The following is a 12,997-nucleotide window of genomic DNA, read 5'->3' as shown; positions in this document are numbered from 1 at the left end:
TAGAGATAGATATATAGATAGATAGATATATGATGGAATATTATTACCTTTCACTTATTTGTGCATATATAATTCATATGCTTCTAATTTATATTTTCAAAATTTGATTAGCTGCCTTTTCTTTCTGGAAATAATGGAGAAAAGGAGATTAATCAGAAACTTAAAAGTTACATCTTAAGTACTTCTGTGAAATAATCTTTATTGAAGCCTTACTCTGTGCCAGAAACAATCATGCTTAACACTGGGCCAAAGGGATGGGGAGGGAGAGGGAGGTGCCAAGATGTGGACTTGAGGGCTTAAGCACTAGGTTGATGCTTAGCACTGAAATTTGGAAAACTGGGGAGAGGACAGAGCAGTTTCCAACTCTGATCTAGATTCCCCTGCCCTGCTTTTACATCCCTTAGAACATTTTTACTGGAAATCCAATAGGAAGTGGAAGGGATTAGATTATCTTCACAAATCCTTATGGAAGTTTCATTTTAGAGGGAAGTTTAATTTCTGTAAGATTTACGTGGACAGAAACTGCCACAGCCCAATCGATCCTATTTGTGAGGACAATTTCCACTACATTTTTTCTAGTTTAGAACATTAGAATATGGTTATTTTTTTTAAATTATGGAAGCAGTAAATGCTTATAAAAATTTTAGCATTTCTAAAATGCTAAAAGGTATAAAGAGATCATCCATAACTTTGTGCTCCAAAAGAATATTATTAACATCTTGGTAAATTTGATTCATGCCACAAATATTTAATGGAACACCTGCCGTGTGCCAGGAACTGATTGGGCAATGGAGGTAGATCAAGGAATAAAACAGACAGAACCCCTGCTCTCCTGGAGCTTACATTTTAGAAGGGGAGAAAAACAATTATTAAATAAAATAAATGAATAAATAAAATAATGGCAAGTAATAGTAAGCATTGTGAAGAAAAATGTACAATGTAAGGGCGATAAAGAGCGGTGTTGATACAATTATAAATAAACAGACGGGGAGTCTAAGGACATGGTATTTGGTATTGGAGCTGGATGAAAAGAAGGATGCAGCTCTGTGAAGATCAGAGGGAAAAACATTCCAGGGAAATGGACTGCAAACCCTAGTGCTAGAAGCCACTGATGTGTTCAAGGAATTGATCGAAGGTCAAGGTGGCTGCAGCACTGAGAGACAGAGGAAGGTGGAGAAATAGGCCAAAAAAAAGTTTTTATCTCGTTGTAAGAGTGATAGGAAGACATTGCAGTGTGTTAGTAAGGGGAGAAAAGTGACCTGATTTATACTTAAGGAGATAGAATTGAGTGACATATATGGTGCCATCATGCTGGAACTTTCCGGAGTTGGATTTCCTGTTGGCTGGATCCCGTCTTTTTCTTTTTTGGTCTCCTCCCTTATTTTGGTGTAGCAAATTTTCCATAGCTTTATTTTTTAAAGTGCAAGGAAGTTAAATTTGAAGGCACTGCTTATCTGAAAATATATTTACTTTCCTCACACCGTTGACTGATATTTTTTCTTGATGTAGAATTCTAAGTTAATATCATTTTCTGTCATTTCAAAGGCATTGCTCCATTATCAATTAGCTTCCAATAATGCTGTCGAGAAGTTTGATGGCACTATAATTCCAGATTCTATGTGTGTAACTTACTGTTCCAACCCCTCTGTAAACTTTTAGACTTTTCTCTTTATCCCTGGAGTTCTGAAATTTCATGCTCTGCCTTGGTATGGTGCCTTTATCATTCAATGTGCTGGAGAAATGGCAGAACTCTACAAATTATAATCTCTTGTCTTTCAGTTCTAGGAATTGTTATTGTATTTTTAAAATATGTCTGGCATGCCTCTTTTTTTCTTCCTCCCTCCCTTTCTTTTCTCCCTCTGTCCTTCCCTCCTCTCTCTCTGTAACTCATTATAATTTGGATATCTTAAATTGATTCTCCAATTTACTTATCTTTGTTTTTTTTTTTTGTCTACTATGTTCCTGATCTTTGTTTTAAGCTCCATTTTCTGCATGATATACTGATCCTTTTTTTTTTTTAATTTATTTTTATTTCTTTATTTTCTTTATATTTTTGGCTGTGTCAGGTCTTAGTTGCAGCACGCAGGATCTTTCATTGCTGCACACAGGCTTCTCTAGTTGTGGCGTGTGGGTTTTCTCTCTCTGGCTGTGGTGTGCGGGCTCCAGGGCACGTGGGCTCTGTAGTTTGTGGCACGCGGGCTCTGTCGTTGAGGCACGTGGGCTCAGTAGTTGTGGCATGCGGGCTTAGTTGCCCCACGGCATGTGGGATCTTAGTTCCCCGACCAGGGATCGAACCCTCATGCCCTGCATTGGAAGGTGGATTCTTTACCACTGGACCACCAGGGAAGTCCCAATATACTGATCCTTATTGCCCAGTTTCTACCAAGGTTTTAAAAAATTTGGAATCATATTTTTATTTTCTAAGACCATTTTCTTTTGGGGGGCAATATTTCTTTTTCAATATTATCTTGCCTAATTTTATAGATTTAATATTTTATCTTATTTATCTGAGATTGTTAATGATGAGTTTTGCTCCTTAAATTATTTCTCTTCTTTGTTTTTTCTTATGTTAACTTATTAAGGTATCTATCTTTCCTTTGGAGAATTTTCTCAAATGTCTGTTGTCCTTTGGCCGTCTGCATATTTGAGAGTCAGGCGATAAAAATATATTTGGAAATTCTGAGCAAATACATTGTGCTATTCACTGGTGGACTTCAGTGTGGTAGATGCCCACATGTCAGGACCTGTAAGTCATTTATCCAGAAATGGATATTCTAATCTTCCCCCTTGGGATCTAGCCTAGAATCTGAGAACTGTGCTGGTGGAGGGAGATCAGAAATATATATTTACCTGTGTTTTCTTATGTTCCTTAATGACTTGATGCTTTATGTATAACTCTTTAATCCATTTAGACTGTATGATAATATAATATAATGTATCATACATATCATAACATAATCTAATCTAATCTAACCTAACATAATATAAATCAGTTTCCATGTATATATAGTCTAGTTGCCTCAGACATAGAGCCTGTGTTTGAATCTTGGCTCTGCCACTCACTAATCACGTGACCTTTGGCAAGTTACCTATTCTCTCTTTGTGTCAATTTCCTCTCTGTAAAATGAGGATAATAATAGAATCCATTAGGTAAGGTTGTTGTGAGTATTATAATGTGTTAATAACATGTAAAAAACTTAGAATAGTTCCTGGCATACAGTAAGCACTATCTAATGATTAGTTATCATTATTAATTACTTTGTATCAGTATCAGAGTGTTGTAATATTACAATCATAGTGTTTTAAAACTTGTGGAAGAAGAATTAGACTCTTCTCTGTGGCATCATTGATAAGACTACAACTAAACAAAGGAAGCTTTGAGGAGATGAATTTTTATCAAAATAAGGAAAAGAAGGGCTTTTCCAAACATTCTAAGTGCCCAAAGATGGAATAGACCATATCAAGATTTAATGAGTTTCCTGTCAATGGAAATGTTCAAGAGAATGTTTGTGAACAATTTTGTGGCACTGTTAGAAGGCATTTCTGGTAGTAAAAGACTAAATGCATTGAATGAACATTGAAGCACTTTTTAAAATCTGATATTTTACAATCCCAGCACTGTAATCAGAGAGCATGAATGCATCAGAAAGGCAGAAAAATCGGTGTCAACTTGACCCTAGTTTTTAATGACTTTACAATTTTGACCAGGCAAAAATAGAAGGTCTTTGTTAAACTATGATGGGGTATCGTATAGAACAGAATTGAAATCACATGCCTACAAAGTAAGAATTATGGGAAAGCACGTTTAAGTATGAAGAAAATATAAAAATTTAGCTAAGTTTTGGGATGTCTAGGCAAAACTGGTTCAGGACCAAAGGAAATTAATTCAGATTCCTCCTACTCAGTTTTGTTTTGTTTGTTTTTTTTAGGTTCTCATTAGTTATGTATTTTATACATAGTAGTGTATATATGTCAATCCCAATTTATATAATTTTAATAAAATGAATAATCAATGTCACTGTAGTTGGTATTAAGTATAATGTTATGTGTGGGTGGCCAATGGTTGTGAAAAAGATAGTGTCGGGGAGAGGAACTTTCCCCCTCTCCCCCTCTTGAGTTCTTGTGGCTGGACTAACAAGAAAACTGACACAAGACAGATTAATAGGAGAAAAAGAAACAATTTTTAATTTGGGTACACAGAGGTCTAACAGAAATTGGTCCTACAAAGTGGCCAAAGCAGGCAGTTTTTATACTTTTTAGACAAAGAAACAATAAATTTGAGAGGAATTGACAGGACAAAGAAACGTAGATTTGGGGTGCTAAATTAGTGAAGACTCTAAACAGAGTTTGGGCTTGGGGTAGTCAATTAAAGAAGTGACAAAGTTTGTTTCTACACGCTTGTAGAAGGATGTCTCTGGTGCTAAGGGTGTCCTTCTGCTTCCAGATACAGGGAGCGCACCTTTCACATGGAAGGTTTATCTCCTGCTTTCAGGGAGCCAGCGAGGAGGGTCAGAATGTCCCTCTTGCATAGGTCTTTTCTTAGGTAACATTAATTTAAAATAATCAATATGCCATTGAGGCATATTTTGGGGCAGCCTGTCCTGGGCCTCAACAGTAGAAATCATTTAAACTTTAAAGCAAAATATCTTTCCTGGCTTAATATGAGCAAGTGTGTTTGTTAATGCTCTGAAATTGAGTTCTTTCCCAATACTTCAATGTTGAGTTATATTATTTAAAGACACCTTCATCTCTAATTTTATATCTCTTAAATTTCATTTTCCTTTCAAATAATTACAGAGTTCTGTTAACAATAACACTCACAGTGACTGTTCTGTGTATTTTAAAGATCCTAAGTAAGTACTGAGGAGATTGAAAGAAAATGACCCCCTGAGTGCCTGTGAGAAAATTAATTCACTGGGAGGGAGGCATAGGCTTTGTGTTGTTTTTCCAGCCCTAGCTCTTTCTGTGTACCCAAAGACACACATTTATGAAGTGCTTTGTTTAGGTACCAGCTGGAATCACAGAACCAGAATGTCTTGAAATGAACCCAGAGACCTAGGCTAGGAATGAAGGTAGAGGACCTAAGACAAGAGCACGGTTTTTGGGATCTGCACATCTTTTTTTTTTTTTTTTTTTTTTGGCCGTGCGGCGCAGCTTGTGGGATCTTAGTTCCCTCACAGACCAGGGATCCAACCCAGGCCCTCGGCAGTGAAAACGCCGAGTCCTAACCACTGGACCACCAGGGAAGTCCCGGATGTGCACATCTTGACTGAACAATCTTGAGTATGTGCTTAACCTTGCTGAGTGTTGGTTATCTTTATCTGTAACGTGAGGATAATAATGCTGCCATAGGGCTGATGGAAGATGCTAAGACACGATGTATAAAGAAGCATTTGCCTGGAGCCTCGCCCATAGTAAGCTCTTAAATATTTGAATTATGAGAAGTCAGGTCAGTCCCTTTAAGACTTGGGAAACGGGACGGGATAGGAGGTCTTGTGCATAAAAGAAAGCACAAACCATATCTCCCTGCCTGGCAGAATTACAGTGGTCTCCCCTTGTCGGTGGGGGACACCTTCCAAGACCCCGCCCTCAGTGGATGCCTGAAACCATGGAGAGTACCAAACCCCATACTCATAGACTATAATTTTTCCTATAAATACATACCTATGACAAAGTTTAATTTATAAATTAGGCACAGTAAGAGAATATCTGAATTGCACGCATCACTACCTTTGTGCTTTGGGACAATGATTAAGTAGAATAAGGGTTACTTGGACACAAGCATTGCTGATGCTGTTCCAGTCAATCTGATACCTGAGACAGCTACTAAGTGATTAACGGGCAGCAACCGCTGGACAAAGGGAAGATTCATGTCCCAGGTGGATGGAGCCAGTTGGCATGAGATTTCATGAAGCTACTCAGAATGGCGTGCAATTTAAAACTTAGGAATGGTTATTTCTGGAGTTTTCCATTTAATATTTTCCGGCCACAGTTGAAACTGAAACCATGGAAAGCGAAATCACGGATAAGGGGGGGACTACTATACTCTGGCTCTCCAGGTATGAAAATCGGAGCCCCAATCATTCTTCCTACTCTCCCTCCAGCTCTCAATATTCCTGCATCTTCCCAGGCCTGCTGGAGGCAACTAAGCCACTCAGTGGCAACCTCCTCATCTAACTTCACTAGCCTCCTGGATGTCCCATTGCCTCTTCTGGCTCACATCAGGACCTGGATTGGGCTTTATCCTCCAGGTGAGTATTTTGGGTTGTCCCTCTCTAAACCCTTCCCTACTTGCCCATCCCATACTCTCTGCCTCTTGATAAACGTGTGCTACACTGGGCCATAGGTACTGAGCTATTAGATAGGGGGGCAAAGCCATCTTGGCACACAGTCTAAACATCAGTACTTCAATACTCTCTGTTAAGTGTGGCGATATGGAAGCACACATTTCCCAGTCTGTGAAAATAGATTCATCAACTTCCACCAATACTGAATTGACCCTGATAGATGTCTCTCATTGTATTATAATTCAGTGCTATAAAAAGTCATTTGCAAACAGCCCAGTTGCATAACATCAAGGGGATGGTGAAGTAAATTACGGTATACCCACATGATGGACCATTGTGCAGCTATTAAAATGATGTTTACAAAGAGTTTTTAATGACATGGGAAAGTGCTAATGATATAATGCCTAGTGAAAATAGGCTACAGAAAAAAATAGGCTACAGAAATATTCCACATAATATGGTATAAAACCATCTAAGAAAATATGATAGATATGTCTGTTAATATATATAAAATAGTATAATTTACAATATTAGGGACACATATACCAAATGTAAAATGTATTTGTTTAAGCATGCATATATGTGTATAAATATATATAATGTATTGGAAATAAACATGATGTTAACAGTGATTATCTATAGGTAAAGGAATTACAGGTGATTTTTTTTTAGTTTATAAATATTTTTCTTTTTCCCCTTTATGTTCTACAATATGCAAGCAGTGGTTTTATAATCAGTAGAAAATAAGCATTCTTTATTCCAAACAGTTATCATAACCAAAGTTAATTGTGTTTGAGCTGTGAAATCAGTTCATTACCTAGGTAGTTGAGATCTGAATCTCTGACTGCATTTCATCTTGAGTACAAATGGTTTCCTTAGACTGGTAAGGCCAAATGGAGAAGCTTGATTCTGTAAAATGTGGTTTAAAAATATGCTAAGTAGGGGCTTCCCTGGTGGCACAGTGGTTAAGAATCCGCCTGCCAATGCAGGGGACAGGGTTCGAGCCCTGGTCCGGGAAGATCCCACATGCCGCGGAGCAACTAAGCCCATGCGCCACAACTACCGAGCCTGTGCTCTAGAGCCCGCGAGCCACAACTACTGAAGCCCGTGTACCTAGAGACCGTTTTCTGCAACAAGGGAAGCCACTGCAGTGAGAAGCCCGCGCACCACAACGAAGAGTAGCCCCTGCTCGCCACAACTAGAGAAAGCCCGCGCGCAGCAACGAAGAGCCAACGCAGCCAAAAATAAATAAATAAATTTATATTAAAAAAAATATGCTAAGTAGCCAAACTGGTCTTGAAGTGGGGGTTTCAGTAAGCTGAATAATAACCCCTCCCCAAAGATATTTTCCATGTCCTAATCTCTGGAAACCGTATCACTTTATGTGACCAAAACAAAAAACCAAAAAAAACCTACTGTGTAGATGAGATTAAGTCAAGTATATTGAGATGGGGTCCTAATTGCAATCATACATATCCTTGTAAGTGGGAATTGGACGGAGATTAGACACAAACAGAAGAGGAGACGACAGTGTGACCACAGGGGCAGAGACTGGAGTGACATGAGCACAAGCCAAGTGATGCTGGCAGCAGCAAGGAGCGGAAGAGCCTCTGGAAGGAGGAGGGCCTGGCCGGCACTTTGATTTTTGTCCAGTGGGACTGAGTTCAGACGTCTGACCTCCAGAACTGTGAGAGAATACAATTCTGTTGTTTTCAGCTACTAGTTTGTGCTAATTTGTTACAACATCCAGAGGAATTGAAATGCTCTTAGTGGCATGCATGAAACACGGCCCCTGGCTATAAAGATGTCATAGGCTAGGAGGGTAGGGTAAGGTATAAACAGAGAAAATTATAATATGTTGCTAAAGGTGACTAACTGGCCCTGTGAGGTCTGAGAAAGTCATCCTAGAGGAGAGGTGATATTGGAGCTATGTCTTGGAAAATTAGTACATAAAAGTAACAGGATTTGCAAACCAATTTTATGGGATAGGAGAACCAGCCCTTTGAGGGAGATGATTTGCGGTTTCAGTCCCATTTGGGTAGCACGGTGCTTAATTGGTGGCAGTAGTGGTTTGGACACAATGAGGAGGCCACATAGCAGGAGATAACGTGTTTTGTCGTTGCTAAACAGCTAACTGTGTGACTTTGGGCTAGTCGCGTCTTTGATCTGTGCCTCAATTTCCGTATATATAAAATGCAAAGTTTGGACCAGATTTCTAAGGATCTCTTGCCATTCTAAATTTCCTTAAGTCTATGTTTTGACAACACTGTAGAAGTGAAAATTGAGAACTAGTATATATGGACTAGTAAATTTCAAGTATTTATAAGACTGAGATAAGTGTTCATAAAAATTCAAATTACAAATTTAAAATAAAGTACAGAGTGTATTGCTCTGAGAATGGATTTATGTGACTGTAACTCCATGTAAGCATTTGCACATTTATGCAACACTCAGACGCTCAGAAGACATAGGCATTCATTGCATAGTATTGTGTTGGCCAAATTTTCTACGATTAAAATGTTTATGTTAAATTCAAATAGACTCCTGGTCCACATTTAAATATTAGAACTATAGGCACTGAATTGGGATCCAGGGGAGGGAAGATAAATGAGAGCAAAAAAGGTTAGCACTGGGTGAAAAATGTTTTTTACTCTTCATGTCACAGTGATGGAGTGTAAGGTGCAGAGGCTGGAATGGTTTAATCAACCCAGCTTCCTAAAAAAACTTGCTGTGATTCTTTGCTGAAGCCTTAATAAGAAGGCTAAGACTGTCCCCTAGGGTAGCAGGTGAGATGAAGCAACCTTTGCTCATGACAGCGCTACAGATCATTGGCAGGATTGACTCAGTGTCTCAAAGGAGCAGGCAGGCAGAAGGAAATTCAGAGGATATATCCAATTTCTCTTCTCTACTAATCTCAGGAGGAAGCAAGCTCACAGTCTGTTTTCTTCATTGGCATTATGACCAGTCTTCTTCTATCAGACCATCGATGACATCGCATCCAGTGCACATATCGGCACATGAATCTGAAGTCACCTGTAGGGGAAGACTTCCCCGAGGAAATACTCCAAGCAGAGCCTCACTTCGTCAGGGGAGGGGAGAATTGGGTGTTGCACAGTGTGAGCTATCAGGCAAAGACAATGATAAGACTGATGGGCCAGGTGAGAAGCAGCTTGTGAGGAGAGAACTACACCTATTTTCCTGTTGCTGGAACATAAACTGTGGGGCAGAGACTGGTGAAAGTTGAAGCTGGAGAGTCCACCAGGTCACAGAGCCTTTTGTGTTTCTAGCCAAGAAGCTTGGATTTCAACCTGTAAGCCAACGGAGAACCTTCGAAAGTAATGCTGACATTTGAGTCAGATGGACCAATAGCTGGAGGGATGCCCACGGAGTAGGAAACCATTTTGAATGCCACGCGTAGATAGTGCTAGGCATCTTACAAAGCTTACTAAAGTATCAGCATAATTGATAAGGGAAATAATAAAAGTACGCATCAAGCAATTGTATAAACTAAGGGCTAGAGCAATGGCTCTGACTTAAGGCAGGGAGTTGAGGGTAGATTTAAGGGCCGGGATTTCTTCTGGTTAAGGTTTTTGTGCCAGCACTTCTTGCAATTCAGAGTTGCCTGAAGACAGATTCTACTTGTCTTAAAGGATCATGTCCTGAATTAAGGTGAAGTTCCCTAGTAGGACTTTTTAAAGTCTCTTTCCTTATCTCCTTGCCTTTGGTCTTTCTTCCCTTAATTCCATTTACACTCTGTGATCTGATTTATCTATCAAAGCACAACTGTGATCATGCCCTTGTTACAAAACCACCGTTGACTCACATCACCATTTAACCACCGCCTAAGAATACAAATCTGGATTTTCCTGTCCTCACCTGTCTGATTCCCAGCTAAGGTTCTCACATTATCTCTCATTATTCCTTTTCATACATGTTACATCCAAACTAAACAATTCTTTGCTGCGTTAACATCCTGTGTGCTGCTGACCACGGTTGTCAGGAATGTCCTTGTCATGTGCGCACATTCACCTTCTGTCATCTCTCAGGGCCCAGCTCGGGTGTTTGCTCCCCCGTGATGCTTTTCTTGATCCACCGGGTAAAATTCAAGCTGGATGTCTTCTCTCCTTCCTCCACCCTCTTCATGCTATTTTGTCTGTCCCTGTCTTATATTCCCTAAATTTTCTACCTTGTGTTGTGTGTCGTGATCCCTCATCTAAGCTCACTGACAGAGAGGAAAGGGGATCTTATCATCGTAAACTCTATTTTTTATGTGGTCGCCTCTACCTGGAATCCTTCTCTTTCATCTGGAGAAGCCCTGTACACCTTTTAAAGCCTATTTCATTTATTATGTCTCCATCGTCTTTCCTGATTTCCTTTTTCCCACCATAGAAAAATTTTCACCCACCCTGGTGCCACTATAGCATTTTGTTCATTCCATTACTCCTAAAATGTAAGTGTTAATTAAATTGTAGAGTTCAGTTCATGCGTGTTACTCCTTATTTTTCTTCTTTTTTACTTCAAGTCAAATTCTGACAATAAAGAACAACAGTATGGAATCTGAAAGCATGGGCTCTTTCCAGACATGCAAAGATACCACAATTGATGTCTTTTGTGAAAGTGTAATCAAATCCATGAGTGAGGCCAATATGCAGGCACATTAAGCCTTGTCCGTTTGATGGTTATTCCACATCTCTTTCTTCTGATTGGTCATGTAGAAGCTATCACACCTAGGATCAAGCAATGCTGGAATTGATCATCCTTCTTTCCTCATCGATGCTCCTGAATGTCGCATACTAACTCTGTAACAATTTCAGTGAAATTAGGATTAAATTAATTCCCATAGAGTATGTAGACTCATTTTATCAAGAGGCATTTTTGATGAATATTTTATGCAAGTGCTATATCTATATAGATTAGTGTCAGATGAGGGGAAGGACTTGAGTCTCAGACTTCAGTTTGCATTAGACACTCACGTCAGGCATGATTTTGGGGCTGGAAGCTGGGTGAGGCAAGGGAGGCATTTACCTAAGATGCAGAATTTAAAATGGTGCAGGAGTTGTACCTATATTTAAAAGCTTAGCATTTTAAAAAAATCATGTTTATGATTAATTTTGATTTTTAAAAATATTACATTAAAATATTGTTTATCTTGCTTACTGAGTTTTGAGGCATGCTCCCTTAACTTTGCATTTAAGGGGAGCGCCTCCCTCACCTTACACTAACCCTGGCCTTTCTTGGTTTATAGCATAGACATACTAAGGCTTACACTCTTTTGTCTGCCTCACTCCTGGACCTTCAAAACCAGGTGACTAAGTCACACATCAGGCCTGATAACATCTCTGCACGGTTTGTCAAGATCAGTGTATTCAATGTATACTTTTACTCATGAGTATTTCTTGATGAGCTATGTCTCATCATGGGTCTCTGGTTGCCATATTAACTTTACTGAGATACCCAAACAGTTCAAATTGGTAGACTGCTTCATTTGTGAGATCCAGAGTGTGTTTCAGCAGATAGTGGGAGCTAAGGGATGGTTATATTTGTGAGAACTTTGTAATTCCTGAGGAGGAAGGGGACTGACTATAAGGAAGTAAAATAATTTCTACTTTTGGTATAGTCGTCTGTAAGACATGTATTTTGCTTAAAAGATTAATTCCTTATAAGGAATTTATTACCCATCCCTACTTTTTGTTTTCTTGATTCACATGCATTCAGTGGTATTAGGTAAGGCACATTTTTAATCTCTAAAGACTGTGGCACATGATGGTGGACCTTTTCAACGACCTCTGCTCTACAGCACAGTATCTAGCTACTTAGGAATGAAAATTAATATTAAGCACATGAATTCAAGGGCATCGGTCTAAATTCTCAGGTGAATTTCCCCAGTGCCTTTGAAATATAATAATAGTTCACACAGTACAAGCTCCCACAGAGCTTTCCACTCCAGCTTATTAATCATCAGCGTCCTATGATTTTTCTTACACAGCTTATAACCTAACTCTAATAATGCTGGGAAATGTCATAGCAGCTAATGTTTAATCTTCAAGTACTTTTTTATTTGAATCAGATACAGATTGTAGTTTGCTTTTTTGGAACTTTAAGCATAACCAGAAATTTATATTTTTATATACAGCATTAATGTCAGCAAAAAGACTGAGAACCAGAAATTGTAAGTATCCTTGGAAATTACAAAATGCTTTAATTTCACAGATGGGGAAACTGAGATCACAAAGGTAATACTGTTATTACAACACATTCCTTTTTTTTATATATACATAGGCACAAGGTATTGTTTTGTTTAATTATTAATTAATTTATTTATTTTTGACTGTGTTGGGTCTTCGTTTCTGTGCGAGGGCTTTCTCTAGTTGCGGCAAGCGGGGGCCACTCTTCATCGCGGTGCGCGGGCCTTCTCCCACTATCGTGGCCTCTCCTGTTGCGGAGCACAGGCTCCAGACGCGCAGGCTCAGTAGTTGTGGCTCACGGGCCTAGTTGCTCCGCGGCATGTGGGATCTTCCCAGACCAGGGCTCGAACCCGTGTCCCCTGCATTGGCAGGCAGATTCTCAACCACTGCGCCACCAGGGAAGCCCAACACATTCTTTTTTTAAATATTTATTTATGTATTTATTTATCTTGGCTGCACCAGGTCTTAGTTGCGGCATATGGGATCTTTTAGTTTCAGCATGAGGACTTCTTAGTTGCAGCATGA

At 39.3% G+C, this 12,997-nt stretch overlaps 1 long non-coding RNA gene and 1 pseudogene across 2 annotated transcripts in view; both read left to right on the top strand.

The window, feature by feature from the left end:
• LOC309620137 overlaps positions 1-12,997 on the top strand; it is a 310,711-nt gene that overhangs the window by 230,575 nt on the left and 67,139 nt on the right. The gene's annotated exons all lie outside the window — the stretch shown is intronic.
• The window catches only part of LOC309620965 (heat shock-related 70 kDa protein 2 pseudogene), a 40,638-nt pseudogene continuing 36,945 nt past the window's right edge, over positions 9,305-12,997 (top strand). Inside the window, exon 1 of the transcript in view lies at positions 9,305-9,445. The product of the transcript in view is annotated as a heat shock-related 70 kDa protein 2 pseudogene (transcript). The remainder of the gene's footprint in view (positions 9,446-12,997) is intronic.

This window comes from Balaenoptera borealis, assembly GCF_965194805.1.
Source record: "Balaenoptera borealis genome assembly, chromosome: X".
NCBI lineage: Eukaryota > Metazoa > Chordata > Mammalia > Artiodactyla > Balaenopteridae > Balaenoptera > Balaenoptera borealis.
Note: the sequence above shows the minus strand (reverse complement) of the source record. Positions and strands in the feature narration are given on the sequence as shown.